At 52.4% G+C, this 6,307-nt stretch overlaps 1 long non-coding RNA gene across 1 annotated transcript; it reads right to left on the bottom strand.

Moving 5' to 3' along the window:
• Positions 1-2,272: 2,272 nt before the first annotated feature.
• Positions 2,273-5,286, bottom strand: LOC146437871 (uncharacterized). The gene is made up of 4 exons (XR_014851575.1): positions 5,026-5,286; positions 4,541-4,618; positions 3,585-3,782; positions 2,273-2,985 (listed from the first exon to the last, which is right to left on the bottom strand). It is a non-coding gene; the product is annotated as an uncharacterized LOC146437871 (long non-coding RNA).
• Between the last annotated feature and the right edge of the window lie 1,021 nt (positions 5,287-6,307).

Here is a 6,307-nt window from a genome sequence, read left to right as displayed (position 1 = left end):
CCAAGAACACAGGACACTCTTCCCTTTGAATTGAAGAATAGAAGCAGCAGACGAGACAGCAGTGATCACAAGTGTGTCCCCAGCTCCTCACTAACCTCTCACAGCCTTCCATGCAGGGTTTGAAGATGCTTTGCTTATGTAAAAAAAACTAACATCAACATAGCTCTAGCTTTCAAGAGATCTCTCATCAAATAATCTTTTCTCATGTTCCACCTGAGGTTTTCCTTCAAAATAACATGTCCTCCTTTTCAGATTCACTGTAAAGCTGTTAAGACCATTATATCATAGGTACTCACTGAAATTCTTCCAACACAATTTGCTGCTCCTCTCCCTGCTAGGGCCCACAAGAAGTTGTCATTCAGTTCTTGTCCAATGCTTCCCAGTGACCTCGAGAAAAAAAAGTACACCTCTTAATAAAAATCGTTTCCACAGGTTTTGTGTTCACTGTTGGGTTAAGGGTTCTATAACTATAAGGAGACACTCCTCAGCCTATTGGGGCTGATTTGTCTATTCCCTGTTCTGCTTTTTGACACTCTTAATCCATTATTTGAGACTCAGCACTGCTGCAGATCTACAACATAACAGCAGTTTATCCAAAGGTAACTTCTAGTAATGTGCATTCTCTGTTATGTATCCAGAGCATTCGAAGAGTTTATTTTACATCTCCACAAGCAGGGACAGAGTTCCCATGTAAGCTAGAACATCAAATTTTCAGTATACCAACAGAAACTTAAACATTTAATTCGTTATTCTCCAAACACCTGAACAAATCAACTCCTACGCATTCCTAGACCCACCAGGGAGACCCAACGCCACCCGGCCCAGAGACCAGCAGCTCCCGGCTCCGGCCGCAGCTTCCCCGCGTTCACCTCGCCCCTGCTCGGCGCACGTCCCGCACTCCAGCGCCGCTGGCGCTGGCGGCTTGGAGCACAGACACATCCAAAGGCGCCATTCGCACCGAACCCGCGCTGCGCCGCTGCAGCTCCTCAGCGGAGCGGAATGAGCGCGCTGCCGCTGCCGCCGCTCAACTCTGCCGCCCTGCCTCGCCATTGGCCGCGCCCGTGCGCCGCTCGCAGCGCTGATTGGCCAGCGCCGCCAGGCCCCGCCCCTCCCCGGAGGCGCGCAGCGGGGCTCGGGCCGTGTGGGGAAGAGAGCTCGGGCCGTGTCCGTGAGCGACACCGCCGGGCGAGCCCCGCCGCGCCGCACCGCCGGCACCGCACCGCACCGCACCGCACCGCACCGCACCGCCGGCACCGCACCGCACCGCACTGCACCGCCACCCGCTCTCCCGGAACCGCGCCGCCCCGCGCCGCCGTCACGCCGCATCCCCGCCGCTCCGCCCACTCCTGTGACAGCCCGGGCCCGCCCCGCCCCCCGAGGCTGTCACTCAGACCGCACCCCCATCCCGCCCCCTCCTTTCATTGCCACGGCCCGCTCAGCCCCGCCCGCACCCCTGGCGCTCCCCAGGCCCCATTCGGGCACTCAGTGCTTCTATTAACAGCTATTCCTACCACCTAAAAAAACCATAAAAAACCAGTTTATGCCAGAACACGAAGCTAGAAAGATCATTGTACCTGAGTTATGGCAGCAGCAGAACTAGGCTGCACATGTGCTCTCAGCCCACAAGCACCACTGCTCACCCATCACACTGACAAAGTAACTCCTACAAAAGTAGTTTTTGGCTCCTTAGAGCAAGCCCCCTCCCTGCGAAAAACCCTCTCTAGTTCTCATATTTATTAATTTCTTTTTGTCAAGAGCCCAGAACAGCACACAGCTAAATGTTTGAAGATGGACAGAGCAGTGAACCAGAGTGGTGAAACAGCAAGAATAAAAAAGCAGAGGGAAACAGAAATGAGATATAATAAAGTGTGACTATAAAGCACCAAATTCTCGAGGCAAAGTCACTGTTTATGGAAAGCATACACTGCAAAATGTATGAGAAGGCACAGCTGTAAACACAAGCTCTAAAGCTAAAAATTGCATAAGCATTGCTTCAAAAGAGACTTTTGGGGAGTGCATCAGCTCTGCTGTCACAGACACAGGGGGAGGTCAGCAGGAGGTTGAGGGGTCGGAGCATAGTTGACACCTCAGTGGAACCACACTTCAGGCAGCATTTCCTGTGCCCACTCCTCTGCTAATTTACCAGCCAAAAAAAAAAAAAAATCAAAAAAAAAAAAAAATCAATACTGACCCTGCAATTAAGGAAGGGACAGAGGGGAATGACACCTTTACTTCAAGCTACTTCAAGCTACTTCAAGCTACTTCAAGCAGATCAAAAAAATCAGTATGGTACACCTACTCAATGTCCCAGCCAAAACCAGGGTGTAAAGTCACAACCATTCTTGACCTCCAGAGCACCCAGACATGCCTTTGCAGTCACCTTTAGTACTCTTCTTTAGCACCAAGGCCATGTAAGAGAGAAAAATCCAGGTTGCAGCTTCTTGAAAAAAGGACCAAAGGCACTATTCTGGCTGAACACACCAGCAAGACCACAACGCTCTTTCTTGGGCAAAATTAAAGCTCTCAAAAAGCCAAGAACACAGGACACTCCTCCCTTTGAACTGAAGAATATTGATCCAGCTCTGAGGAAAGTGGCCATTTTAACTTCAGCCAAACCATCCTGAGACAATGGCCTGTGAGTGTGGGAGTGGCAGATGAGGCAGCAGCGATCACAAGAGTGTCCTCAGCTCCTCATTAACCTCTCACAGCCTTCCATGCAGGGTTTGAAGATGCTTTGCTCATATAAAAAAAATAACATCAATATGTTTCTAGCTTTCAAGACATCTCTCATCAAATAATCTTTTCTCACATGTTCTGCCTGAAGTTTTCCTTCAAAATAACGTGTCCTCCTTTTCAGATTCATTTTAAAACTGTAGATCATCATCTCACACGTACTCATGGATATTCTTCCAAGAGAATTTGCTGGTTTTCTGCCCGGCTGACGACCAGTTATCATTCAGTTCTTGTCCCACACTTCCCAGTGACCTCGAGGAAAAAAGGTACAGCTCTTATTTAGAATCATTACCACAGGCTTTGGTTCACTATTGGATTAAGTGTTCTGTAAATACCAGGGAATGGTCCTCAGCCTATTGGAGCTGATTTGTCTATTCCCTGTTCTGCTTTTACAAACCCTTAAACCATTCTTTGAGACTTAGCACTTCTGCAGAACTACAATGTAACAGCAGCTTATACAAAGGCAACTTCTAGTAACATGCATTTTCCATGACGTACACAGAGCAACCTAAGTCCTTTTTTTCACATCTCCACAAGCACGGCCAAAGTTCCCATGTATGCAAGAACATCACATTTTCAGTATACCAACAGAAACTTGAACAGATTTAATTCGTTATGCTCCAGACAACACCTATCAAATGAATCCTATATATTCCTAAAGCTGCCCAGGGAGACCCAGAAACCAACAGCTCCCAGCTCCTGATGCAGCTTCCCCGCGCTCACCTTGCACCTGCTCCCACTGCTGGCTTTGAACAGAAACACGTTAAAAAGCACAATTCCCACTCAAAACAGGCTACCTCAGCCTCTGCTTGGGAAACATTCCCTCCAGCTCCTGCACCCCCACCTCTTACCTCCTTGAAAAGAGGAGATGCATCCTCCCAGATCCTGCAGCTGGACGTCCCTGGTTCTGTGCCACTCCCTGCTTCAGCAGAGGGATGAGACAGGGATCTGTGGTGACACTGACACTGGGTCACTCAAACACTGAGCAATCTCAGGGCTGGGCTCTGCTGTTTGCAGGGAACAACCAGCCAAGCAGGAACACTTTTCCTCTGAAAGGAGACAAACAGTGACAAAGAATTAGGAGGCTGGGATACTCCAGGCCCCAAACCTGCCCAGTCTGTGCCTGCTGCACAGACCTGAGGCCAAACAGGACCCAAATCCACACCGAGCACAGCTTTGGGGGAGGTCTACCTGCTCATTTCCAGCCATAATCAAACATCCAGTGCCAGCATCCGTCAGCCCCTGCTCCCCTCTGCCCTGAACCACCAGCACCCGAGACATCTTGGCAGTGCTGGATTGATTAAATACTCACAAACCCATATTGCCAATATCAGAATTCTCTGCCCACCCAGGACATACCAACCAGGTGTGTCCCTTTCTCCCACTCTCCCAACAGACACCTCCTCACTCCACATCCCATTCAGGGAACACCAACTTAACCCTGGGCTGGGAAAGCAAAGAGAAGAGATATTTAAAAAACATCCCTGTCTTGATGCTGTCCAAACGTGGGACAAATTCCTTCCAACCACCCTCCTGGCCTTTCCCCAGTCTGAGTAACTCTGGAAGTGCACATCCCAACCCAGGTCAGACAGACTGCCATGTTTTCTACACACCAAACACCCCAGCCCCAAGCCCTAGGAGCCTGAGGATGCTCTGGATTGCAATTCAGTTTCCATGAACCTTGCATGGGAAAGCCAAGTGGTTTGTGCACAGAGAAAATAAAAGTCACCATTTTTAATAGTTAAAATACCAGTGGAAGTTACTGGCTGGTTACAGCAGCAAGCTTCATACAACCTCCCATACTTACAGATTTATCACAAGCAGCAATTTCAGGTTCCTTCTTTTTGGAGCCCAGCTCCAACCCAAAAGCTTCTCGTGACTGTTCCTGAAAGAGGCAATTGGAACTTCAGGAGCTCAGGAAAGCCACCTCCTCCCCCGAGTCCTGGCTCACCTGCCCGAGCACCCGCAGCGCGTCCATCCCACCTCCCTCCCTGCTCTGCACGTTCATTTAAATAAAAGAAACCTCTGAGCTTTGCTTCTAGCCCCAGCCGCATCTTTCCTGCGCCCCTCTGCTGCACTGCCCCTCGGCACGGGGCCGGGCTGGGACAAACTCCAGCGTTTGTGTGCCAGGAAAGGCTCTGCCGGGCATGCTGCAAGCCCCGTCCCCAGCCCCACAGCCCCTTCCCGACCCGGCACAGCCCAGCGCAGCCCCCGCTGCCCGTTCCGGAGCCTTCCCCCCGCCACTCGCCGCCGCTTTTCCCAGGCCCCGCCGCGCCGCCGGTCCCAGCTCACCTTCAGCCCCGCTGCAGCCCCAGCAGCCGCCCGGCTCCTCCATTGTCTCGCCGCGCCCCTGCACCGCCGCTGCCGCAGCCGGGACCAGAGCCTGGTGCTCCCCCGCCGCTCCCGGGCTGCACATCCCCGCGCCAGGCGCCCCGAGCAGCGCATCCCCTCACGGCGGGGCCCGGAAATGCCTCCGCCCTGCAGTACCGGGAGTTCCCCACAGAGTGGCAGCACGCAGAGTGGAAACGCCAAGGCGCTTGCGCGGCACTGTGTCGCTGTCCCGCCGTTAAAAACCACGTGATGCGGCGAGCCCACCCACCAACGCGCACGCGCACCACGGTTTCACGCTCGCCCTCAAAGACCACGTGATGTAATGCTTCATTGCGATCAGTGCGCACGCGTGCCCTTCCTTTCTGCAGTACCGCATTTGCGCCTGCAGGTGTCCCCAGCGAGCCGCTCAGCCAGTGCGCATGCGCTGCCCGTTCCCGCCAGTCCCGCCTCACGGGCAGCGGGCGGCAGCAGCGAGTCGCCTCACAGGGCCGCGCGGCGCTTCCCGGGACACGGCGAGCAGCGGCGGCTCTGGAAACACGGGAATGGCTAAGGCATCGGGGAGGGAAACACCGCGCCGCAACAAAAATCAGAACGCTACTTCCTAGTTCCCCCTCCAGTCATTCATTCCCGTGCCCATGGATTTCCTCGAAAACTGATGGAACAAGAATAAAAATATTCCTCGTCTTCTCCCCGCTCCTGGTCCAGCCTGCCACTTGAGAAATAAATATCTGTTTGTTCCCCCTCTCCCAGGAAGAGCTTGCCTAGGTGAAAGCACTGGAAAATGTGACTTTGCATGGCGTGTTTTCCCCGGGAGTATTCCAAGAGCACCGGCAGATGCAGCTCTTAGCACTCTCTTCTCCAAACGCAGCTCTGGGCTCCTTTGCAAACTCTCTGCCGTGCGGTTTTCTCCAGGAAAAAATTAAAGGATTGCTCACAGCAATTTGGAGATTAAATTACCACAAAGGGAAGTAAAGAATGAATAGTGTTGTAAGAGCCCTTGGGCTCTGCTGGGCTGAATGGGGAAGGGGAAATCCACTACGTGCAGTGCAAACACACAACAACCTCCCACACAAAGCACAGACTGTCGTGAGGGTATGAAAGCACCAGGTTGACAAACTTCACTGTCATTTTTCTATTTCAGCGGCTTTTCCAATCAAACTCTGAAGCTGACAAGCCCAAACTGTCCCCAGCACTGCATCTGGCCGCTCAGGAACAAAAGGATACTCCCAGGGATGAGGCACAT

Source organism: Lichenostomus cassidix, chromosome 4 (assembly GCF_008360975.1).
Source record: "Lichenostomus cassidix isolate B80296 chromosome 4, HeHo_3.0, whole genome shotgun sequence".
In the NCBI taxonomy this organism is placed as follows: Eukaryota; Metazoa; Chordata; class Aves; order Passeriformes; family Meliphagidae; genus Lichenostomus; species Lichenostomus cassidix.
The sequence above is the reverse complement of the archived record's forward strand: the minus strand, read 5'-3'. Positions and strand labels throughout refer to the sequence as shown.